This window comes from Amblyomma mixtum, chromosome 3 (assembly GCF_055824585.1).
Source record: "Amblyomma mixtum isolate Tamu chromosome 3, ASM5582458v1, whole genome shotgun sequence".
In the NCBI taxonomy this organism is placed as follows: Eukaryota; Metazoa; Arthropoda; class Arachnida; order Ixodida; family Ixodidae; genus Amblyomma; species Amblyomma mixtum.
This window is the reverse complement of record NC_143014.1, coordinates 86,625,093-86,651,244: the sequence shown is the minus strand read 5'-3', so window position 1 is coordinate 86,651,244 and position 26,152 is coordinate 86,625,093. Positions and strand designations below refer to the sequence as shown.

At 47.5% G+C, this 26,152-nt stretch overlaps 2 protein-coding genes across 13 annotated transcripts in view; one reads left to right on the top strand and one right to left on the bottom strand.

The window, feature by feature from the left end:
• LOC149350833 (thiamine-triphosphatase-like) overlaps nt 1-26,152 on the top strand; it is a 663,235-nt gene that overhangs the window by 182,278 nt on the left and 454,805 nt on the right. The window lies entirely within an intron of this gene.
• zfh2 (Zn finger homeodomain 2) overlaps nt 1-26,152 on the bottom strand; it is a 339,472-nt gene that overhangs the window by 227,780 nt on the left and 85,540 nt on the right. Inside the window, exon 1 of one of the 6 annotated variants that reach the window (XM_089579996.1) lies at nt 18,335-18,706. The exons of the other annotated variants lie outside the window; for them this stretch is intronic. The gene's annotated coding sequence lies outside the window, so the exon portion shown is untranslated. Of the gene's footprint in view, nt 1-18,334; nt 18,707-26,152 lie in introns of those variants that run through there. 6 annotated transcript variants of the gene reach the window in all.

The window sequence follows — 26,152 nt, the reverse complement described above, 5'->3', positions numbered from 1 at the left end:
GATGGTGAAATTTCGACGAATAGTTAGCCTCCACTTTCAGCAAAGGCGTAACGCGACATTAAGACAGTGAGGCTGAAAAGTATCTTTAGAGGCATTTATGGGCACTATCATTCTTGTGACATCGCGAAAGCAAGACAAAATAATGAGTGCGATTTAACTCACCTAGACAATCCGGCAATGAGCGACTCCTTAGATCGCAGCTTTGGACTACATATATGACCTGGGTTTCTTCGAAAACCACATACATTTACCACCATATCAGAACTTCTGTACTAGTCATCTCAGCGAACGCAGATGAGACGTATTCGAAAAGAGGCGCTTAATTGGAAATGCTCCTGCTGTCGCGTTTTAAGCGGAACAAAGGGAAGAAAAAAAAACGAAGATCACAGCTGCCAAGGAAAGGTTTAAACCGAAGTCTGTTCAGCTTAAAAGGAGACACGCAAGCCCTACGTTAAAAAAAGCAAAGAGTTTTGTGACAGCAGCTTCTGCTTCATGAATGCAAGAGAAAAGAAAAAATAAAGTATTGATCATCGTTTGACATTCTAATTGGGACTCTGTCAACGCAGTATGCCATTTATGCGCCTTTAGGTGCCACGAACTTGCATGCCTTTAGATGCACAAGAATAGAAAAAAAAAAAGGCAGCGCAGATAACGGCGACGACGTTCCTTCCTATGCAGTTGCTGTATACCGTGACTTTTCGAAAAAAATCTCAGCTGCGCATTGGCGACGATGGGTTTTCGCGCAGCGCAGTGCATAGCTAAATGCATTGCGCACTTTGTGAGATTTAAAGTTTAATGCGCAGACTAAAGCATTAGCAAACAAAATTGCTCTCGGAATTCGTCTATTAATAAGAGCGCGTCATTATTTCCCTCTTCATATAATTCGTTCTCTTAATTTTTTTATCAGCTTGGAGCAACACTTAATGGAATCATCTTTCATATCTCCGCCACCTACAGAATCCGGCACTTCGTCTGATCACATTAAGACAGTATACTTCGCCCATCCCTGATGTCTTCTACAATTTAAAAATATATTTCCAACCACCGCTGAGACTCGTCAGAAATCGAGTATCTTCATTTCTCGTGCTCAGAGCAAAGATATAATACTTAATCGTACTCGCACACTGGGTTAACGCTAATAATACCACATTTGCTGAGAAAAGTAACCTGCTATTACCAAAATCCCACACTAAATATGGCAAATAAATAGCTCCGTTCTCAGGAATAACAATCTGGAACTCATAACCAGATAACATCAAGCCATGTCATAAATTATCACCTTTTCACCGAGCACTAAAAATGGAATTCTTCAATATCTTGGCATATACAGATTACTCACATTAATCTTTGCTCTTTTTTGGCTGGTATCTGATTCTTACCACATCTCAAGCGATGTGCAAATTCGCTGATAATTTTTTTTCAAGATGTCTATTTTTTCCATTGCTTATGTAACAACTATTTGTTAATTTATATTATCAGCATTTTATACTTTATATTTCGATTCCTTGAATTGCATAATACTGCTATACTGCAATAACCTGTGTTGTTTAGTTACAGATTATTTTTATATAGTGTACTCGCCTTTCTTGTTGCGAATATTTTTAATTACCTCAGCTGCTCAATAATTACATGATTTTTATGCATTTACTAACAGGAGGCCCCCCTGTCGGTGCAAACTATGGGATATCCTTCTGTAACACTCTGTAACATATGCTATGAGTCACGATTGGAATAATAAACTGAAACTGCGTTGTCACCTTAACGGACATCGTCGACTGTCCTCTTATCCGCTGTTTAGAAGTACAGTGTCACCACTGCACTCTACTTTTTCTAAAAGGAGGGGCACTCGTAAACACCGAGTCTTCAGTGTTTTTCTCGTAGTCATGCTGTAATTATAAAAGTTTCGATCAGGAAGGACCGCATGAACAAAGCAAGCATAAAAAAATGAAGTTGGTGTGTAAATAAAATTCTAATGTTGCTTTTCAACCTACACAGTCTCGTTGTGTAAAGTTACGCGCCGTAGGCATCCGTAGCCGTAGCCTTGGCCACCTCAGCATTCGTTCCCTTTCCGTTGGTATCCTCACTGCCACTCTAAGGGAGCACCAGTTATCTGTTCTGCGCACTGGATGTCCGGTTCAAGTCCATTTTTTGCTCTTAATTTCCTCTAGGGTACCACCAGCTCACGTCTATCACGTCTTCATCGCTACCCACGTGGCATTATCCTTTGTCTCATGTTGAGCCCTTCTATTAACCCCCAAGTGTTGGAAGATGGAACAGTTTTGTACGCCTTTCCTTTTGGAGTATATCGACAAGTAGTTGCACATAACGTGGAAGAGGCTGCCAAGTGCTCTTGAACTGATTCTTATTTTCCTGATAACTTTCCCATAGAGCGGATTCATCGGGCCTTATTGGCCAAGACAGATGTATTCTACTCCATGACTCTTTCAACTACTTAATTATTTATCTCTACTTGAGTTCTTTTCCTTCTGTATCTCTCCTCTCTTTTATCACTACCTATCGTAAACTGCTGTTGATTACTCAGGTTGCTGAAGGTTTCTTTAGTTATTTTCACATTGCTCTTCAGTCCTAGAGTCGCGTATAGTCTGCCTGAAAAAATCCTCAACCAGGGTCCTCATGTCCTCAATCGCCTGTAATTCGTATCCGAGCAGGCAGGGCTACTACAGAAACTTCTAAATTACCAGTACAGTTCACAAAGCGTATCACCTATCAAGGCAACAAGTGCACAAAACAGATACGGCACATAAGCCGATTATAGCGTTAAATGAAGTACTCAGTGAAAGGGCAATTCCATTTCATAATACAGCAAAGATTTCGGTTCTGCAGAGCGAAGCTATGAGTTTAGAAAACTCGCTGATGAAAACAAGGCACAATGTAACATTTCTCTATCTGGCGTCACACCGTTCACCCCAGCAAATTAACCATCTGCACGGCTACCGCACTCTAGGAGTGTGTTCGTAAATGGATATGCCTTGGCAACGACGGCTTCGCTCAGTCTCTGTAATCATTAGCGATTATCTAAACGGTTACAAAACACAGATGGACGAACAGTAAGAAGAGCCGAAAACTGCTCAGCGCGCTCATAAACAGGCGACTGCTCGAAGGTGCAACCACCAGGAGCTGAAACAAGAACACATCACCATACTTGCACAAAATAAAACATTACGAGGGTACGTGAGCCTCGGTGCGGGAAACCAATTACAAGTCGACGACTGCGGTAATATCATCAGCCGTGTTAAAAAGCGGAAGGATGCTTGTTCTTCGCCTCGATAGCCATTGAAAGTTGCGCTTCGTCTCTCTTGTAGCGTCTCTAAGGAGGTTTTTTTTTTTTTATGCTGGTGCGCAACATATGGCTTGCGCAAAGGCCTTGAATCAAGTGCGTCTAATATCATGTCATCATCATCATAATCATCAGCCTGACTACACCCACTGCAGGGCAAAGGCCTCTCCCATGTTTCTCCAATTAACCCTGTCCTTTGTCAGTTGCCGCCACTGTATCCCCGCAAACTTCTTAATCTCATCCGCCCACCTAACTTTCTGCCGTCCCCTGCTACGTTTGCTTTCTCTTGTAATCCACTCCGTTACCCTTAAGGACCAGCGGTTATCCTGCCTTCGCATCACATGCCCTGCCAAAGCCCATTTCTTCCTCTTGATTTCAACTAAGATGTCATTAACCCGCGTTTGTTCCCTCACCCACTCCGCCCGCTTTCGATCTCTTAACGTTATACCTATCATTTTCCTTTCCATAGCTCGCTGCGTTGTTTTTAACTTAAGCTGAACCCTCTTCGTTAGCCTCCACGTTTCTGCCCCATAGGTGAGTACCGGTAGGATACAGCTGTTGTATACTTTTCTCTTCAGGGATATTGGTAAGCTACCATTCATGATCTGAAAGAACCTGCCATATGCGCTCCACCCCATTCTTATTCTTCTAGTTATTTCCCTCTCATGATCCGGATCTGCGGTCACTACCTGCCCTAAGTAGACATATTCTCGTGGCTCAGCGGTTATGGTGCTCGGCTGCTGACCCAAAAGACGCGGGTTCGATCCCGGCCGCGGCGGCTAGAATTTCTTTGGAGGAGAAATTCTAGAGGCCCGTGTACTGTGCGATGTCAGTGCACGTTAAAGGCCCCCTGCCCACCCGCGGCCAGCAGACACTCTCTACCTCACTTTGAGCGAGCCTCCTCTCCTTCCATTCCCTCCTCGAAATTTTTCTCTCCCGCTCCTCGTCGAGTAGGCTCGGCAAGGCAAAATCACCCCTTCCTTCTCCGGTGTAAGCCGGAGGCGTGGTGTCTGTGGAGTGCGTCACAGGGCGACGTCATGGCCCCGCCTTCAATAGAATTCTTTTCTTGGTTTTTGCATTTTCTCCGCACACTGAACGATCGAGAGGCGCGATCGGCTCGACCACCTAGACTTGTTAGCGAGCGCATCCTTTCATACATCTGTTTGTCATTCCCAGTTAAGGAGCCACCTTTTCATTTTCTTTTAGGCCTCCCCACTGTTTCACGAGCGGAGGGGCGGAAGTCGGTTGTGTTCGAAACACACGGCGAAGCGCGGACCCGGCAACCGCCCGTTTGCTTTTCTCCATGCGTGTTTGTGTTCTGTGTGTTTGTGTCTTTTCTCCGCTCCAAAGCATATGTCATTCATTGGAGTCAAGGCGTACGCAAGATGCACGAAAGATAAGCGGTATGTGTGCGGAGTGGTAAAGTGGGCGAGCGAGGGAAAGGCTCTGCTGCACTACTAATTAAAACCTTGTTTTGGGGGGCTCGCATAGAAGAAAAGAAACTGAGAAGGGAGCGCGCACGCAGAGCGTCTCGTGACGGGATCACGGCGGGGGGGGGGGGGGGGGGGGGGAGCCAACTCCCTCAGTTTTACTGTTTTTTTACTTTTTATGGCTAGGGTTCAAGGCTGTCGTCGCACGCTCCCTCCGCAGTTTTTTTTTTTTGTTCCTTCATGCGGGTTTGTAGGCATGAGCCAGAACAGAAGGCGCTGCGGAAAGCGTTGTGCAGACGACGCGACGCCAAGGCTACGCCCAACCTTCTCCCGTCAGTCAGAACGATGCACCAATGGAGTGCCTTTAGCGAAAGTAGCCCCCCTTGACGTCAGCGGGGTGCAGAGTAGTGGGCCGGGCCCGTTTTTGAAGGAAGGAAAGAACGAACGGGCTTTGATTTGAATTTTCGCAGCTTTTCGGGGCGCGCATGGCTCTAGTATTTTGCAGAGGTTATCTTCGATGCCTCATCTATGCAGTGGGCTGGTTTTTCAAAAATGTCCGGACCCTGGTCAGTGGCCCTTTAAAGAACCCCAGGTGGTCGAAATTTCCGGAGCCCTCCACTACGGCGTCTCTCATAGCCTTAGTCGCTTTGGGACGTTAAACCCCATAAACTAAACTAAACTATCTTACTACTCCCAGCACCTCGCTACCAATGGCGAACTGCTGTTCCCTTGCTAGGCTGTTGAACATTACTTTGGTTTTCTGCATGTTAATTCTTAGCCCCACCGTTCTGCTCTGCCTGTCTAACTGATTGATCATGCTTTGCAGTTCTAGTCGTGAGTGGCTTAGCAAGGCAATGTCATCAGCGAATCGCAAATTACTCAGGTATTCTCCATTAACTCTTATCCCCAACTGTTCCCATTCCAGTCCCCGGAATACCTCCTGTAAGCAGGCAGTGAAGAGCATTGGCGAGATCGTGTCTCCCTGCCTGACACCTTTCCGTATTGGAATTTTATTGCTGACTTTATATAGGAGAACTATAGTAGCTGTGCAATCGTTATAAATATCTTCCAATATTTTCACATAGCACTCTTCTACACCCTGATTCCGCAATGCCTGCATGACAGCTGAGGTTTCCACTGAGTCAAATGCTTTCTCGTAATCAATGAAGGCTATATATAGGGGTTGGTTATATTCTGCGCATTTCTCTATCACCTGATTGATAGTGTGAATGTGATCTATTGTCGAGTATCCTTTACGAAAGCCTGCCTGATCATTTGGTTGACTAAAGTCCAAGGTTGTCCTGACTCTATTAGCGATTACCTTAGTAAATACCTTGTAGGCAACGGACAATAAGCTGATTGGTCTGTAATTCTTCAAGTCCTTGACGTCTCCTTTCTTATGAATTAAGATAATGTTAGCGTTCTTCCAAGCTTCTGGTACTCTCGAGGTCACAAGGCATTGCGTATACAGGGTGGCTAGTTTTTGTAGCACAATCTCTCCTCCGTCCTTCAACAAATCTGCTGTTACCTGATCCTCACCAGCTGCTTTCCCTCTCTGCATTGCTCCTAAGGCTTTCTTTACTTCCTCCTTCGTTACTGGCAGGATGTCCCATTGCTGTGCTCGACTGCCTTCCACAGTAACTTGATGACTAGATTCGCTACTGTATAGATTTTTGTAGAACTCTTCGGCTAATTCAACTATCTTGTCCATATTTCTGATGACATTGCCCTGCTTGTCTTTTAGCGCATACATCTGGTTTTTACCTATGCCCAGTTTTCTCTTCACTGATTTTAGGCTACCTCCGTTCCTTAGAGCATGCTCGATTTTCTCCATGTTAAACTTTCTTATGTCGGCTACCTTGCGCTTATTTATTAACTTCGATAGCTCTGCTAGTTCTATCCTGTCTGTGGGGTTAGACGTCCTCATGCTTTGACGTTTCTTAATCAGATCTTTAGTCTCCTGAGATAGCTTGCTGGTATCCTGTCGAACAATCCTACCACCTACTTCTGCAGCGCACTCTGTAACGATAGCTGTAAGATTGTCATTCATTGTTTCAACACTACGGTCGTCTTCTTGAGTTAAAGCGGAAAATCTGTTTTGCAGCGACATTCTGAATTCCTCTACCTTCCCTCTTAATGCTAACTCGTTAATAGCCTTTCTCTTCACCAGTTTCCTCCGTTCCCTCTTCAAATCTAAGCTAACACGAGACCTTACCATTCTGTGGTCGCTACAACGGACCTTACCGAGGACCTCCACATCCTCTACGACGCATCATGCATCCTCTAATATCATTCGAATCGCAATAATACCCGGGATCTGCAATTGTAGATAAATGAAAACGAGCAGCTCCCTATGCTCCTCTGATTTCCTTTCTCCAGCTTCTGCAGCGCTACCAATACTCAGAAATGAAGTTTACGCTTGTTGAGGAAGGTGTGACAATGGTCGGATGTTTTAGCGATCTATGCGAACGCAAAAAGAGAAGCCTGTAGTATCTTGATGAAGAAGCATTCTGAGAATCGCACAAATTTCCAGCTCAAGACTTCATTAGGCCGAAAATAAACTTAAACAGCGACTTCGCCCGTTTCGCCCAGCACGCGTGAGGGCTGCGTCAAGTAATGCGACGCCAATAAAGAAAACATTCCATAAAGGCGCGAAAGTAACGGCCAGAAAGTAGAATGACGTAAAGCAGGAATGAAGTACTCGCGCCAGTAAACCGGTACTTTGAACTCAGAAACGAAAATTAATGAGAAAAATACGAACACAACGTCGCTGACTACGAAGAGCCATCTAATGCGGACACCAGTGAACAGATTCCGTCACAGTGCCATCGCAACGGTGCCTCTTCGCGCATGAGCCAGCAGTCGTCAGTGCGCGCACGAGCAGGAGCGACGTGAGCACGTGTGTGTGTCGAACTGCGTGACTGAAGAAGGTGAAATTTACTACAAGTAGAAAAGTGAATGTTAGGTAATGTAGACTTCAGCAAATACGCCTCAATACGTGTTAGCCCTTCACTGCTGCTACAGGAATAGGCGTGGAAGTTTTACGTACCTGAAAAATGTAATTACGATTATCAAAAACTAGACAAAATATAAAAGGGTATCCAGGTTCGGCGTCTAAAGCATAAATCATCTTATGGCTTTTGGAAAAGCGCCTTGTATTGCAAGCGGTGACGTACTGAAGTCGCAAGCAAAAGCCAATACTGCTCGGCCAAAGCGGCACCATAGGCATCACTTTATGGCGACAAACAGCAGATTTATGCCAAAATCATTCCATCCTATTAACAATAGAAATGCTTGGAAGAAACACTCTCCCGTAGTCGATGGTTTGACGGCGTACCATCTGATCAGGAATCATGCTTGATTCATCGAAGTTCGCTGGTCACTGACCATGGTAAAAAAAGAATTACGTTTCGGGAGCGCTACAGCTCCCTTGGTGAGATTGTCAACAAGGGAGCCGTAGCACTCCCGGAACGTCATTCTTTTTTTGCGAGCCACTGCCGACGCAAAGTGATTGAATCTAATCGGTTTCGCACACTGATACCGATTTATATTCTGGTTCAGGGTACAAATGATGCCATCAGTTAGAACTTTGCACAGTATGACGAGTTTTATTCGTACTATTTTACGATTAGCCGCTCATTTTCTCTCCATATTTAACGTTGTCTTGTGTCTAGGTATCAGTCATCATGCGTGGCTTCGGCTAAAATATTTCAAGGTACACCGGGTAGCCGTCACGGTTGATAGATCGAAACAGCAGGACATGGCAAGCCGAGAAGAACAGAAAGAGATGAATAGAACCGCCGTCCAACAAACGGCACTCCGCTGACAAAGGCCTGAAAGAGGCCAAGAGCCAAAGTAGCGGCAGCTCACGAAAGTATATAGCGCTGCCTTCGAACTTCCTTGCTTGTTCGCCTCGCACGGACACGAGTCTGAGATTTTATGCCGCCATTGTGCACGGTTCCTTCAGCCTGCATCGGGGCGACCGCAGCCGCACTAAATGCCACCGACGCATATCGTGAGTCAGTAGGCTGCTCCCTTCGGGCAAGGCACGGCAATGGCGACAGAGCAAGTAAGGGGAAATAAGAGCGTAGACGTCGGAAACGACAATGACGGCGTGTAAATTTCTGTCTCGCACAATGCAATAACAAGAAGAGAAAAAAAAAACAGACAATAATTGAAGACAGCAGACTAGTCCGTGATATAGTGTCCTTTCATATTTCAGGCACCCCACAGTGCGAGACACGCACACTCTCTGCCAGAGTCAAAAGGCAAAGGGTGGCGCCATCTAATGCGCTTCTTTGGGTAACGATCGTAAAACCCCACTCGAACACCGTGCGTTCCGACAGATGCGCCCACTCACGGGGGCCACCCGGACCACGTGACTTCAGTCCGCACGTTATCGAGATGCTCTACTACGCGCGCCCTCTGGGCAGCGTTCTCTGTGGCTAGCAGAAGAATACGGAGGTTGTCACTTAGATTGTGCAGAACATGATGAGGACTACGATAGGTGGCGTGAGGTCTGTATGCGTGCGCCTCCAGCCCGTCGAGCCATAGCTTTGCCAACAGGTCGCAAGCGCGGGTAAAGTAGCGTTCCGGCGAACTTAACCATGCGTGCCGAGCTCGCGTTGCTGGCGAGTAGCGAGCCTGGTGAACCGCTACAGCTATAGATGTGCAGCCGAGCGTTTCAGCCGAGCCGACTAACCAGGACGTAAGCTGAAGATTTTACACTCTAAACAGAAAGGAGTAAAAAGGGAGTAAAGCTGTCCTCTAGCGCACTTCCCTTTTATAAAAGAGAAGTGCGCTAGAGGACAGATTACTCCTTTACTCCCATATAAGTGTATTCGTGTTGACAGTATAGGAGTGGGTAAGTCAGTTGGCTCCGCTGGCGCGCCACGCTTCCAGTCACGGGAATATGCATGGAAATCAACTGAAGGAGTTTCACTGCCCCACTATAGCCATCAAGCGCCAGCAGCAGACGAGTGGCGCACCAATGCTCCAGCCGTACAGTGGCCGACGAGGGGACGTACTATCGTGAGAGAATGAAGCGCGATTCTCGAGGTGCGCTGCTTCAGGCTTGTTCGGCACCGTGCAATTAACTGCTGTTAAACTTTTTATTCAATGGAAATTCAAATGCGAGGTGTAACAGTGCCTGGGCTGTTCACATGTTTTTCGACCGCAGTGACAAAGGTCACACGCTCCCAATATATAAAGTTTCATTCGTGCTTTAATCTTTTTTTTTTTGCTTTCCGTCTAACGGAGTGGTGTGCCACTCAGATAAGTCATGTTCCCAAAAATGCCGCCATATGCACTTATTAATGTGCATATATTGCCTAAGACCGCCAGAAGCACGCCATGCATGATCGAGTTAAGTGTGACGGCGGCTGCACAGTAACCTTCTAGCAACATATTTCTCTGCAAGTCCAGACACCCTCCTCGGTGCTAATAATGTCCCCCGTCGCAAATTATAGTAAAAATGCAAACCTCAGGAAAACAGTCGTTAATAACTATACCTTTATTGCCGTTAGCCTGTTTTCCAAAATAAAACGCAGTTGTGTACGTGAGCTTAAATCGAGCTTGACAGGTTACTGGTAATGGTCATCTTACAGCACGGACGCAACAGAAAACGATTGCCGACTGGAGTGCAGTAGCTTTAGATAAGATCGATCAAACAGTGAAAAAAAAAAAAAACCGCCTTCACTCAAAGCGCGCGACGACGACTGCATACCATACAAAGGTATCCATCCATCCCATAGCAATAGCCAAGCTGAGTACCCTGCAGGACAAAGTCCTCAACCAATTGACTAATTATTACTGCCTACGGTAAGCCGCGGCCACATTATTACAGCACATTTGCTAAGCTCGCCACTTTATCTGGCTCTTAGCCGCCCTTGATTGCTTATTGCTAGAGAAAGACTTTACTAAAACCACACTGGCTTTCATACGTTTTTTTTTATTTTTATGGGTCCATATTCTACGCTGAACATTTGAATAGAGGCACGTTTCTTTCTTCAATCCGCAGATGACTTGCATACAACGAACCTAGCCATCCAGAAACACGATAGCTGCCTGGATCCTGCGATTAAGAACTGCTGCGAAGCGGACGCCCGCACAGCGCAGCAGTAAGGACCGCTACGAAATTTTCAGTTCGTTACCTTGACAGCGCATATAACGCAAACAACTGTTCAGCCCCGCGTTTGTAACCCCCCGTACGACGACAGCTGTCCAGTCAAGAGGCAACTCTCGAGGCTCAACTGGTGCCGGAGACTGCAAGGGGACGCTGGCCGCGCGCGGTGTTCTCTCGCAAAGCGGGGCGGCCGGCCTTGCTTTCCTGAAAAATCGCCCCGCGGCCCAGCACGCGCCGATAACTCGCGTCAGCGGGCGCGCCACGCTTCGGTGTCGCCCGGCAGCGGAGCGCCGCAGAGGAGGAGCACCGCGGGCTGCGCGCCCCTATCTGGCGCGCGCCGAATTAACGAGGTTTCGCCGCGTATTTATTTCCAGGGACGCAATAATTTCTGCAGCCTCGCTCATATTAGCAGGGCCACGGAGCAACAGCGGTATAGGAAATAAAAACGGCAGCCGTGACGATCATCATTCTCCGGGAGGGGGCGCGCCTGCAGCCGCGCGGCCAAGAGGAAGACGCCGGCCACCGCCGAAAGGAACAGTTCTCCCCGCTTCGAGAGGCGGGAGAGACAACGAACGCCATTATTGTCCCGGTCGCTTCGCTTTGTTCTGCGGCGCTTCCAGCCGCCGCCGGTCCTTGTGCGCTTTATTGTTTCGTAATAATAATAATATTAATAGCGCAGATCGAAACGGCGCAGAGGTGGCGATGAAAAAAAAGAATAAAAAAAGAGCTAGAGCCTAGATGAGGGCGCCAGACTTGCCCGGGCCGCTGCTTCTGGAGGAGGGAGGGCGCGCCACAGACGCTGGCCAGTAGGGAAGGAGCGAGAAGGCGCCTTCGACATTCCTCTCCATCCTCAGGCCGATAACTCCAGCTTCTGATTGGAGCGACCAAAATCAATTTTAATTAACATAGCCGCTCCCGTAAAAGAAGGAAAAGAAGAAAGCTAAGTATTATGTATCTCGTCCAACTTTGCCCGGTAATGGCAGCCGTCGCCTCCGGTTCTCTTAAGGCTCGATTTCCATTCTGTGCTTTTCGTCTGGTGTGTCCTTTTGTTGTTGTTTTTTTTGCTACTGCTTTCTCGCTCTTCTCCTCGCGCTTGCCCATCCCGTACTCCCGCATTTTCATTATTTCGGCGCAAAGTTTTGCGCAACTCTCATGTTCCCGAGTAGACAGTGCAGGGGTGAAAATTTTGCTTCTTGTCTTCTTCGTAATCATCCGGCCTCTCGGACGGGCAAAATTTTGCGAGATATTCTTTTTGCCCTTGCAGTGCTTAGGCAGACCCTAATGCGATGAACCAGGTTTTCATGAAAAAAAAATGAAAAAAAAACAAAGTTACGAAGCAACAGCTGAACCCAGCGCGCCGTCTATTTTTCGTTCGTGGATTCAGCGAAGCGCCTGGCTACGTGCCACAGTGTTATACAGTGACAGAAAGCTGGCTCTGACCCCTGCTTTTGCTTGGCCTTAATTGAATGCCGAGGTGTCCACAAAGAAAGAACGGTACCAATTTCGTGATTTACTAATTAGTCACGCAACAGATCATTTCTTCCCCCCCCCCCCCCCCCCCCCCCTCCAACACTAGAATAAAACCAAACCTACACACCTGCAAATAAGAAGGGTTCATATGCCAAGGCTCAATGTCGGCAAGTAGTGTCCACGCAACAACCAAAAATCCCCTATCTGCGGGCATTACCAATGCTCTTAACTGCTTTGCCTTTGCGCGTGGGCACAGACATTAATTATTAAGGCCTCCTGGGTATTTAACGAGTTTTAAGGCGCGAACTTTGAATGTTTGTTAATATTCGTTTTTTGATCCCTGGGAGTGCTTAAAACAGGAGGGGGGGGGGGGGGGGGGGGGGGTATTATGCTACGGGATTTGAGGAGAAAAGACGCGTGGCTAAACAGAACAGAGGAAACGTTTTACTGATTTTTCAGTGAAGGCACGCCTATCCTATACGCAGTGAATGAGATCACTATGATGCGTGCGCCTAAGCAAAAGCGATACCATAGGTAAGGTGCCGAGTGGCCTTAAAGATGCAAACCTCTCCACAACATTGCACTTAGGATCAGTTTTACACGGTGGGAACACATATGGCCGAGGACCGCAGAGTTGCTGGCCAGCAGCCTTTTTGTCCGCAGCTCGCAGTGCTGCTTTTGTGCGGAAAGAAACACGAAGCAACAGGCCTTCTAAAGGACTCACTTCAACTGCGCGCAAATGTTCCGTATGGGCACTGCTTCCGACAGGTTGTGGAGGTATTAGACAGTTTGCGATAAGAAGAAAGATAAAAAAAACATGTTTACGTCCACAAGTAGAACTTAGTTATGGCGACTTAAAATCACTCTTGAATGTTTTACGTCTATATATGCGGGCGGTTGGAATGGATTCACAGAAAACACCGCCTCGCTGAATCTCACCGAGTGATGTGGGCGGATCGCAATTCTAGAAATTTTTTCCGAGAACTGTTGTCTAGCTCCTCCCTAAATTAGACTGCATTCCTCGTTTATATATATATATATATATATATATATATATATATATATATATATATATATATATATATGCGTGCGTGTGTGTGCGCGTGCGTCTGGAAGGTCCGACAAAGATGGCCCGAAATTTGTGCTCGCCGAGAGCATGTTGTTTCTAACATTACTGAACATGTACACTCTTTGTCAAAACTAACCAGGCTTCATGGTTTGCTTCTAGCTCCTACAGTGGAGCCCTTACGGCTTCTCTGAAGCTGAAATGCTAGTTAAAGGTAAGGACTGGGGGTCTTCTTACCTTCCAACACCTTTTGATCTTTAAGAAAGCCACAAGGGCTTCACAATACAAGCTAGAAGCAAACCATGAAGCCTGGTTACTTTTGACAAAGACGGTACATTTAATTTCCTTTAGGCACCGCATTACGATAGGGTAACTTAGAGTCGTGCATTGTCGATGACACAACGCATCATCCTTATCACAGGCAGATTTTTGGTTCGAGGACTTTCTGACTGCACGTTGGTAAACAAAAATAATAAAATCTGGTCCTTACGTGAGTCTTATGCAGGAAAGTTAAGGGGAATAGTCCGCAGAGTGAACACTTAACAGGAGGATGTGAAAAGTCTTGTGATGCGAACAGGAGGACGTTTTTCTCCTGAATAGAGGTGAAGGTATTCCCTGCGTCAGCAGCACTGGGGGCCATCCGTTGCGCAGTCAAAGCTGTCGCAGGTACCTGCCAAGCTACGCGGCGCATTGAAGCACTGTTGTTGTTGTCGTTGTTTGCCTCATAAAATGGCACATACCCACAAGGGGGATTGGCCATAACCAGGCAGTGACTACCTGTATTGCAAATTGCAGGCGGCAAATATGAGATGCCCTAAAAATTTAGGCAACTCAGTTTCCGTGACAGAGGTGGTTGAGGGTGGTAATGGGGACTAACAAGCCTAAATTTATGCGAGGGAATGAGTAAAGAAAGAAGATTGAGGACCTAAAGACGCGTCGTCGTCTTTTCCAGCTTACCGAATAAAAAGCTACGTAAAAAGCACATTTCTTGCACTTTTTTACGCGTTAACGAGGAGGCCACGTCTATATATGTGTGAATGCTTCTTTTACGGTCTATATTAATTTCGCATGACAGTGTTTAATTCGAAAAGTGTAAACGCAACTGCAAAAGATTATTTCAAACAAAGAAATAAATTTTTAATGTTCTTATTCAAATGTTCGAAAACTTATTCAGAGGACCTCGCTGCGTTCTGACGGCTGTGAGCAGTGAACGCAGGGCAGTTGATGTCTGTGGTTATTCGAAATTTGTCGCCCAACAGCAGCATCCCTAAAGCGGCACTGAAGCGGAGAAGCGCTGGCTCTGCGCGCAAGGAAACTAGTCAAACTCGGTTTCGCAGGGAGCCCGTCAAAGAGAAAAAATACAGCTACAAGGTCCGATAACATTCGCTTTTGGCAAAAAACACTCAATAACATTTCACAGCGAGCAAGTCGCACAAGTCGCAGCATGTAGAACGACCCCCCACATACAGATCCAACAAGGCTGCCCGTACGGCTGGGAGGGACCGAGACGGTCTTGTCTACTGCAAGAGCAGAAGAAAAAGTTATCTTCTGGTAGCACGGAACCCGCGTCACACTTTCAACTACATTCATTTGCGTTCCCGGGTAAAAACCGTCTTGTAACGTCCCTTTTTTGCATCGTGCCTTCTCGGAAACATTGCCGCCTTAGGCATTCGTAAAGGATTACGCCGCAGCCGGGGAGCAAAGGCGGACTGTTCCAAGAGAAGCGGTGGCACTTGGTCGCGGCGGTCGCCTTTCTGGAACTGTTCCTCTACCTGCACGCATGGCGCGCGCGGGCGCCGCGCACGCGACTCCTCTGCGCTGGGCCACGCGCAGAGCACGCTCTGGCTCCTCGGTTCGTCCGCCAGATATCAAGTGCTGCCACCGCTGCTGCTCGCCTCTCAAACGCAGAAACCGCAAAACTGCCCTCCACCCTTCACCCCACTTCCCACGTGGGCCGATACACGGGGCCCCCCTTTCGCTCTGTGAACACGCCTTTTTTCGCTCCCCCCGCCTTCTCTCGCCCTCCTTGTAGCTGCAGCTCCCCTGCCAGCGCGCCCTCCTCCCGATCCAAGAAAGGTGTGTCCCCGGAGCACCGCCGCGCGCCGCCTGCCTCGGGAGTAGACCAGCGGAACCCCTTTCATTTTGTGCCTCGATACCCGCTTTCATCACTCCTTCCAACCGGGCTTTCATGCGCTCATGCACACCCGAAGAGAAAAAAATGGGGGTGGGGGGGACGACGACTAGTGGGCGGGGGTTGAAGCGCGCACGCAACATCACCTCGTGTTAATAAGAGCCGCTCGACGCCGCGAAGCACTACTCGCACCTTTATCATGGTAATGCGTCTTCAAGCACGTGCCTAACTTGCGTACCAAACAGCGCAGGCCGCACTCGCCACATTCTGCTAGCGAAAAAAAGATATAAATAAATGCGCCTTTGTCTCCATATGCATGGGGAAAAAAAAAGAAAGAGCACACAGCTGAGAAGCCAGCTCGACGCTTGCGGTTTGCGATGAGCGCGGTGTTTGAGAAGCTAGCGTACCCCTCCGCACGGATAACTAACGAACGGAAGCGCTACAGGGTATCGCCGCAAAAACACTTAAGAGTTCGGCGACTGGAAGGCAAACAGCACGCGCAATCGGTCCGTGAGTGCGAATAGAATGCGGGCAGGTTTTCGCGCGGCCGAGAAGCCGCGTTGGGAGCTGAAGGCCGAAGAGGTGAACGACTGGGCGCGAAATCGCAGCGAGGCCGCATCCTGCGTATATCAATGCGGGAACACGTGCAGGACAGCAGCTCGAGGGTGTGGGCCCCGAAAAAGGGGCCACAGATGGCATAACTCGCCTCGCGCGCCGCTAGCGCAGCATCGAGATTGCAAAGGAAGCCGGGTGAACAGAAGAAGGGTTCAAAGGTTCGGCAGCAAAGCTCCAGCTGCCTTTAACGCGAGATTTACGGCGCGACGACCGTTCCCGCTGCGAGCTACATTCGCGCGCGACTGAATTGTGTCCTCAGGACGTTCACCTCTTTGAGCGAATTCTTTACTGCTTATCTGTTAACATTGTAAACGTTTTGATGCCCGTCAGACAAGGCCCGCGCGTCTCGCTCCTCGGAGCTGGCTACCACGCAATGCGCGAAGAAGGCGTGGGCCCGAATGTTGCCAACGAACGCCATCTCCACGCGTGCTTCTTTTGACCGCCACTATACGGGCGAGTTCCGCGATCACGGCTGTGCACACAAAAAGCTCGGCCCACACACAAAAAGCTCGGCCCACACACAAAAAGCTCGGCCCACTACAGCCAAAGTTGCTGCCCCTTAAGCCCGCAGACGTCTTTAAAGAGTTAATAACACTTTTCGTGCAGTTGCAAAAGAAAAAACGTGCCTTTTGCCCGAGTGCACTGTCTCGCAAAAATTTACGACGGCAAGCAATCTTATACTGTTCTTCTGCAGAAATGTTAGCTTGGCTACCGTGTCGTCGCGTAATCTTAAGCGCGTCGCAGAGTAATGGAGACACAACTGAAGCTTAGAAAGCTACAGAGAAAGACCGAAAAGGAATCAAGTTAAAAGCCTCGCAAGTAGTACCAAATACGTAGTATCAAAATATAAGTAGTATCGAATAGGTAGTATCAAAATAAGTAGTATCAAATACCAAATCATGCAACGCTCTTGGTTGCGCCCAAAGGCCGGCAAGAATTTGCGAGACAAAAATACGAGCCCAAATAGACATGAACATCAGAGTTTTTCGTCTTCGTTATTAAGAACGAGATGCACAATACTGTCGCCACTCGCAAATGAATTCATGCGAATAAAGAATTTTGTTTTGAATTAGTTCGATGCAGGGTGCAAGCTTTCTCACGGAGTTTAGTAAAAATCCGCATGAATCACAGTCTACTTTATAACAAGGGTGATGAGAGTCGATAAAATTTACAAGAAGGATAGTTTGCTAGGAAGTATCACGAAAATTATATTTCCTGCCGGAAGAAACATACCTTGAGCAGCACTCCTGAGCACTTACGTGTTTTCTGTACACGGCGCGTTATGTAGCTAAGAAGTGTTTTCTGCTTACAGCAGGCAGATGGTTGCTCTGCAGACGTCAGCAGTTCTTGTTTTCATTCACGATTCATAATCATGGCTTAGTACAGGGAAGTATCAGAGGAGAAAAGGTCTCTGGATGCAGTCATAAAATGTCAGTACTAAGGTTTATTGAATTTCGCCTTCACAGGAGCGCTTCAGAGTTGCAAAAACAAACTTCTGTTCTTGAAAAGGAGGCTGATAGGGAATTTCATGGGTCAGAGGACGCCTGAATGCAGACGGGGCGTGGTGTCGGTGGATTTCGTTCGTCATACCTGGGCACAAATACTGCGTTTCCCGGTAATTGCCATCACGGTTCCTGCAGGAATTCGGGGAAACAAACCTACTAACTCGCTGACATAGAAGCTGACACCCATCATAGAAGCGATGAAGGCAACAGGACTTTTGCGCACTGTTTCGTTCGTAAGTCCAGCGTACCTCAGCCAGACATTGAAAGCGGCCATGCTGAGGGCGCGCGCGCGCGACAGCATCAGTACGCGGAGGCCAGTCACTGGGGCTCATATTTCGGGAGGAACTAGTAGTACCGCTAATATTTGCGGCACGTGTCCCCCGCTACTCGGCTTACTTAGCGCGCAAAGAAAAAAGAAAATACGATATAAGCAAGCGCTGAAACTCAGGGCGCGTATAGCGCAGGAGGCAAAAGCAAATCATCCCGAAACCTGTCGCAATGCCCCCCAGGGATCCGCAAAAGACATGGATACGAAAAAAAAAATATGGAAGAAATGCCGGGGGGGGGGGGGGGGGGGGGATGCAGGAGAACCCGCCATCGGAAATCCAGCTAGGCGACCACGAAACCGAATCCCCGCAAGACAGCCAGCTCTGGGGTCCGTATCGGTGTTGGATAAAAGTACGTGCCGTCCATACCAAAGCGTCGCCGCCTTCATTGATGCAAGGCATAATTGACGTTTCCTCCGCTCCTCTCTGTGATGTCCGCGCCGGGCGCTGTGGCGGCTGCGCACGCGCGTGACCCCTGCAGGGGGCGCTGGCGGACGCATCCCGAGCAGTCGGGGGAAACAAAAGACGGCATTCATAAACGGAACACGGAGGTCGCCCCGGAGAGAGGGCCACCGCGGCGGCGGCGGCGGCGTGTTTGCTCGTGCCGACGGCGTACGTCTCGGCGCGATAAGAAGCTCACTCTATCGCGCACAAAGGAACCCCGCGTCGCGCCGCGCTAGATTACGGCCGACTTTTCTTGTCTTGCGCGCTCCGCTCTACCCCCTCCCCCGCCCTCGACTCGCCGCAGCTGGCCCACGGGACAAGAACCATAAAGGTAACGACTGCGCCCGCGCTGTCGTCAGCGCCTCTCGACTCGAAGGTGCTTTACCCGCGCCGCAGCCTACCTGCCGACACGCGGCGGAGATCTCCCCGAAACCCCGGCGACGGCGTGCAGACCGCCGCCCATCGGGCTGCTGCGGGCTGGGACCAGAGCCGCCAACTAGCAGCACCCTTCATTTGCTCTCCATGCCTGCCATTCACGGGCACAAAAGTTTACGAAATACCTGTTCTTGTTCAGTGCGACGCGTGACATAGATATGACCTAGAAAGGCTCCCTTACATTGTTACCGAAGCTTGTGCAAATATTCTTTATAGACGAGCACATTTATACGCGAGTTCACAAAAGAATTAGACACAGCCTAGCGTGATATATTCGTCGAACTCTACCGTTTCGGTACGTGCACCACTGAAGCCTCGACATGGACTCCAATGCTGTCTACTTTACGACAAAACACACTGGCGAGGAAGCCATACGAAAGTTGAGCTTCTTCCTAACATTCTACCTTCATCTTCTTGTTTATCACAAAAGCGAACGGACTCTTATCTCAACCTAAATCACCGTGTCGGCGTCTCTTGGCTCGCGTTAGCGTACGGAGTTCCAGCGAGCAAGAAAGAACGCTGTAAGAACGGAAAAGGTGTTGAGCCCTATACAACAGCAAACAAAAAGCAAGGGCTAAAGCACATACATATCCATGTCTTGCAAAACGCAAAAATCAAAGAAACATGCAAGAAATCACCTTTTCTTCTATTCAAAAGTCTGATGGTAAGCTCCCAACTACAGCCTACGCCGATAGGAGTTGTGCCAAAAGACCTTCAAATTAGAATCCGCCCTCAACTTCCACGCCGCTTTCGAGCTGCGAAGAGAAGGGCAGTGAATTTACAGCTATGGAAGAAACAAAAGAAGTATTAAAATTAAAACAGGCGAGCGGCACTTGTTAGGAAAACGAACAACAAAACCGCACCACAGCGACAGGTCACACTCAGTTCGAGGACACGGATGACTTGATATATATCGCTAAAACGAACGCCTGTGAAGCACGCGATTTGCAACAAGGTATTTAAAACATAGGCGATCGGCTATTAGCATGCAGAGCCACGCACTTTTTTTCCGGAAAGGCGAGCCCACGCAAGGCCGGAGGAGCCTCCAACCGACGCGCCAGCCAGCGCGTACGGAGACACGAAAGCTTTGGCGAATGACTCCATTGCCTACGTAAGAGAAATAACGCTCTGTCCCGTTGGTAGCAGGTCCTTCCCGTACTTCTGAGAAGAGAAAACGCGCAGTTTTTTTTTTTGTCGGACTTTGTGAAATGAGGTTCGTGCTTTGTCTTTAAGCCCACTGTGTCACCTTGAAGTTATTGTTAATATGCCTGGCACCGAGAAACTCTGCGCAAGGAGAAAAAAAAATGAACAGGAATCGATCGAAAGTAAGTGGTGTAATGTTGAGGTGGGATTTATTTTCGCGTTCGAAAGCTTGAGGCGGGGACCATACGTCACAGCTAAGCTCATTTTTGTACGCACTGCGGAAACTTATAAAAAGTGATACACTCAGTACAGAATGACATATACATCAGCAGCTGCGCTCAATTTCCCTGGGATGTAGATGTCGAGAACCCACCTAACTCTTTCCCTACCGCCCCACCGCGGTGGCTCAGTGGTTACGGCGCTCGGCTGCTGACCCGAAAGACGCGGATTCGACCATGCCCGCGGCGGCCGAATTTCGATGGAGGCGAAATTCTAGAGGCCCGTGTAGTGCGATGTCAGTGCACGTTAAAGAACCCCAGGTGGTGGAAATTTCCGGAGCCCTTCACTACGGCGTCCCTCATAGCCTGAGTTGCTTTGGGATGTTAAACCCCAATAAACCAATCTTTCTCTACCTTCTGCTCTGTGCTCGAAAATAAGCAGAAAAAAAATACAGCTGATTCAGACACGGATATCCTGTGCTGTAAATTAATTCTGCAACGACTGCATGGAAGATCGGTATTATGAAAGAAAATAAAAGCAAGGGAAAATACATCACTAATCCTCGATGGAAGCTGCATACCTGATAAACTTCCAGAAGATAAATATGGCAAAAATAAACTACGTGATGCTGCCGATGAATATCACAATTACAAAGAACAATTAAGTGAAACTAAAGAGGTGGGTTTTTCACACGATACTAAATCAAACGCTGAAGTTCTAACATCTAAACTTTTGTATAATTTTTTTAATTACAAGCAGATACATTTTAATCTAGATTAACCTTTGTGTAACAGGAAAATAAACGTTCTTGATCACCACATGCACCGAGATCTTATTCGGAGCACACCAATAAGCAATGGGCGGCCCACTGAAATTTTAAAGAATGCACCATTCCTTTGAAACTTCGTGCTCATGAGTCGACGAGAACGCATACATCTGAGCGGGCAGGGCGAAACAGAGCGTTCGATTGAGGCGCCATCTCATACCCACAAAACATGACACCGGTCAAACGAAACGAGAAAACGCAACAATTGTGCGGGCGAATTAGAGATTCATACTTGTTTTGTTTTTTTTTTTTTTGTTTTTTTTCAGAACAGTGCGTCAAGTATGACGTAGTTCTCACTTTGCGACATCCCCAAGAACCGAGCACGAGCTTGCTTGCCCAATTTGGCTACGGTTGAACTCTCGAGATCTTTAGGGCGCGAGAGCTAAATTTTTCTGCATCCGTGCCCTTTGACCGGCTATCGCATCTTTTATTCAAAGCGGTAAATAAAAGCCATTATTGCTTGGCTATAGCACTGTTTACGGCTATACAAAAAATTCTAAAACAGGCTCGGTATCACGCACCAACTCAGTCGCTTTGGACAGTGAGTGCAGGTCTGCGCATGCGCGCCCGCAAAAACGGGGATTCAAGAAAATGCTAGTAATATCAGAAATAAAAAAAAAACATGCACACAAGCGCATAGTTGCAAATGTCTCGCGAAATGCGACAGTACGACCAACGGCGAATTTGAATCCGGCAAATCGATAAGGTTGAGACGACCGCACATGTCAGCGTCGAAGCGGAACACGATGAAAACAGGAAACCTCGGCTCTGCAGTCGCACCGTCAATTCAGGGCACGCGTGTTCTAGAGAAACAGGCCTGTTTTATCAGCCCCATCTAAACGCACGCACGCAGGGAAGACAAAAACCCGTGCAATTTAATCAAACTGGTCGCGCCAATGGTAACAAGAACCCGCCTCAGCCTTGAGCCCCAGTAGATGCAGGATGATTTGTTGCTTTTATCGCCCCTTAACCCGACCTTTCTAGCCGGAGCCATTTTATTTGCCCGTCGCTTTCGTAACGCGAGCGCCCCTTCTCAGTTCGATCCTTCGCAGCCGGAGAGGCGGTTCGCCGGTACCTAAAACGTACCGGACTCCCAAGCTTGTCGGTGTGTTCAGCACGCTAGCGCGCTTAGATGTATAGAGGCTGCAGAAAGGTTGGATGACGCGCCGCCAGAGCAGTCTATACGAGGACAAGCACGGGAAGTCCAAGAAAAAAGTCGGCGAGCGTCCCAGCGAAACACAATGGCACAAGGAAAGAAAGAACGGCTCCCCCATATGCCCAACATACCGGTGCGGCGCCTTGAAACCGGTAATACACTTCTAGGACGCGCATATTAACACACAGAATGATTGACGAGTCGGCTATCGATCTTGTGCGGATGTCTATGCAATAGATAGCGGCGAATTTCGCCCTTTTCGCTTTTAAGTCGACCACGCCAGAGTGTCAAGACGATCACATCACCGTATATTTAAAGGGGAGCACATTTTCACAACCGTCCTTCGCCTTAACCTTTGCACCAACTTGAAGAGGAGACGGCGCAGTATTCTGCATGTGTTTTCATTTTAAACCATCTTCATATCCCTTTTTATTCTTGCTAGGCGCCATTCATTGGCCGAAAATTTTCGTCTAGGTTCAAGAAACTTCAGCGTCCCTTGCGAATCTAAACGCTCGGTAATATTTTTTTTATGGGGCGCTGATATTTGCGAAGTTAACCACGAAAAAGAAATAGAAAGCGCAATATTTTTCACGCAGTACGCATGTGATGCGGACAAGATGCGGATAGGATACATAAATAGAAAGTGCCTCATCGGGCAAGTCATGAATAAGAGGTAAAACAGTATAAATACAATTTAGAAAGCGGAAGTTTGCGATTCACACTTGCCCTCATACTATTCGTATCAACTCATGTCACAACAATGTCGTCGCCTACATTCTGAATGGTGCGTTACTCACACATCCCCCCCATGCGAGGGGACCGAAGGAAAAGAAAAATCTTGCCTCTGAAACACACATCGGCTTCTGAAGGTTGCTTGTTCACAAGTTGCACATATGAGCGGTAGAGTACGGGATGAGCCAAAAAAGCAAAATTTGGCAAAAAAACAAATGACATGCTCGCACCCTAGCCGAAGGCAGAGCCCAGAGTTAATAAAAGTATTCGGAGAAGCCGCCGTCACGACTCTGTATGATCGAATCCCCGCACTAACCGATTAGGGCATCAAATTTTTCTTCCTTAGACCAAGGTGCTGAAATATATATAAAAAAAATTAAGTTACCTGTGCAAAGAAAGCGGAATGGTTTGACATCTATATAAAGCCACTATTTTTTCAACGGTCTTTCAAGCATTTCGTCGATTAATATTAAGTAGTCAGTGATTGTATATATCACCTGTGATGACGTTGATTACACGGTAAAATTCCTACTGAGAGGACTGGATCGGGCCAAAAGAGTGTCTGGTGGGAGTTCATTCAGTAGGTCGGCGTGCCGCAAAATTTCTTCACCATGTATATAGTTTAATAAGTAACGACGCTCGTTCCGTCGTTTCGCTTTCGTTTCATCTGCATGCTCAGCTTGCGGAACTAGCAATCAAAAAGTATATACACAGCGCTCATTAACAGTCTTACAAAATCTCAGCACAGAAAGAATGGAGCAGCAGGTTTCCTGAATTCTGTGAAACTCATTAGCGTTAGAAAAGTGCTTTGATATCAAACGGGCACTGTAATAAACGCGTTATGCCCACTAACTTGTCAATGGTCTAATGTCAAGCCGCGGGGAATGCGTCAAACCGGACTAAATCCTTATTTCGCAAAGTAGGTGACCTGAGACTATTAATGTCGTTATTCTGCGTAAATGAGAAGGTGCGCAGGAAATAAGCAAACGGCGAAAGCCATATCAAAGACTGCAGTCTCGGACTCAATACCGATTTTCTTTCCTCTGCTCCACACCCCGTTGCGTTAACCTATTCTTCACCTCATGGCGTCGGCGCAACGCAAAGAACAAGTTGTTAGCGCATGCGGTACGTTTGTGTGTTCTCCTAATCCCACGATACTCTGAATTTAAGGGTTACAAAACAGGCCGTGCCCACATGTTTGCTGCAGCAGTTTCTCTGACTTCTGTTCACGTATTCGGGCAAGTATTCGGGCTAGTATTCAGGCAAGTATTCAGGAAAGTATTTGGACAAGTATTTGGACAAGTATTTGGACAAGTATTTGGACAAGTATTTGGACAAGTATTTGGACAAGTATTCGGACAAGTATTCGGACAAGTATTCGGACAAGTATTCGGACAAGTATTCGGACAAGTATTCGGACAAGCATTCGGACAAGTATTCGGACAAGTATACAGGCAGCATTTTGAGACTCCTGATATGCAAACGTTGTGGTGCCACAAAGACGAACGCGTAGCTACACAATTCGCACTAACAGATGCGAGCACTAGCAGTTGCGAGAGCGAGCGGGGGCCTTGCGACCCCAAACTAAGCCAACATCTCGGATGCCACTGCAATTACTGCCTGTAAATATATCTCCCGTCAGAAGTGAAATAAGACAGAATCTTCGATTTCGGCCACGAAACGGCCATTGAGCAGTCAGTTAATATTTATTCAATTGTCCAGGAATATTGGCAGCCATGGTATTTGCGCACTTCAAGAAAGAAATGCTGAGCAAGGGTCGGGTTGAGGGGCACTAAGGACAAATTGAAGCTATACATTTCCACAGGGTACCGCACTCTAATCACATAGGGACCACTCTCACCGAAAACTGGTCTTATAAGCTCGGAAAGACCAGAAAGAAATACAGATGCCGCCGTCACCAGCCGATTTCGGAGGTAAAGTGCGTTCGTCGACACCAACGTTGACGCGGATCCTAGGTGGTACGCTACACCGCCATTCACTCCAAAACGGTGACAACCCGGCCTTTTCGCTAAGGACGTCAGGAGTTTGAATCGACTGCCGTGAAGATTTTTAAATCAAACGTTTTTGCCGATAAATGCGTCTTTCGCTGCTGGACAAACGTCAACATAGTCAGAAAGAGCCAGAGAATAAATTTTAGTGCGAACAATAATGGGATGGGGCGGCGCGTCCTGATTGCAGGGCTACATATATAATTATACTGATGAAAAGACGCACGTTACGGAGCGTCTATAAACAAAATATGATGGTTTATGGCTCATGGGGTATAATGTCCCAAAGCGACTCAGGCTATGAGGGACGCAGTAGTGAAGGGCTCCGGATAATTTCGAACCACCTGTTAACGAAAAAACGGCCAAATGGGAGTAAACGGCTTGTCCTCTAGCGCACATCCAAAAGTAGTTTTTACTTACTCCATATAAATGGAGCATTTTATTTACTCCTTTATACAACGGAGGTAATTAGGAGTAGAAGGAAGTAAATTGTCTACTATTAAAAGAAATGGAGCCCAAAAAATTATCCGCCTAGACTGCCGCAGTGTTCGACTTATGAGCGTTAGCTACGGGAGCTTCCAGTGTTTACATCAGCGTGCTCAGCAGACGTGGAGAAGACCGCATTCAAACATCCGCGGATGTTTCCTTTCCGGAAGCAACCCTCCTAAGTAGGGTGCCTGGATGCTGGCCATCGAGGCACCCTTCTCCTGAGACACAAGCAGCGCCATCTACCTCATGGACTTTGCACTACTATTGCGATTTACAGCCACCTTCGCTATGTTTGGTATACTTCCTCGTTATATCAGCTATTAAATTTTATAAACACGACGAATGGTTTTACACCATCCGGAACTCGATGCTACAAACGGTTCAGCTGTAATGGCCGCCTGAAGGCACTCGGAATGCAGTGTTTATGGGCGAAAAGGTCGTCAGAGCGAATCCCACACATATTTTGGGCTCCATCTCAGTTAGTAATTTTATCCTCAGGAACAAGTAAAGTTATTTGACACTACTTCGAACATTCTGCGCCAATCGTGCGGCCCCCAAATTTAATGCAAATGGTGGTCCCGGTGGGCTCCCACTCAGATGGCCGCTATACTGGCACATAAACAACGGATCGAAAGTATAGGTATGAACTGAGGCGCTTCGCGCCCGCTGTTGCTATGTGATATAGTGTGGTCACGTGGTAACTGTTTTGGCCAATTTGACCTTCACTGCAGACA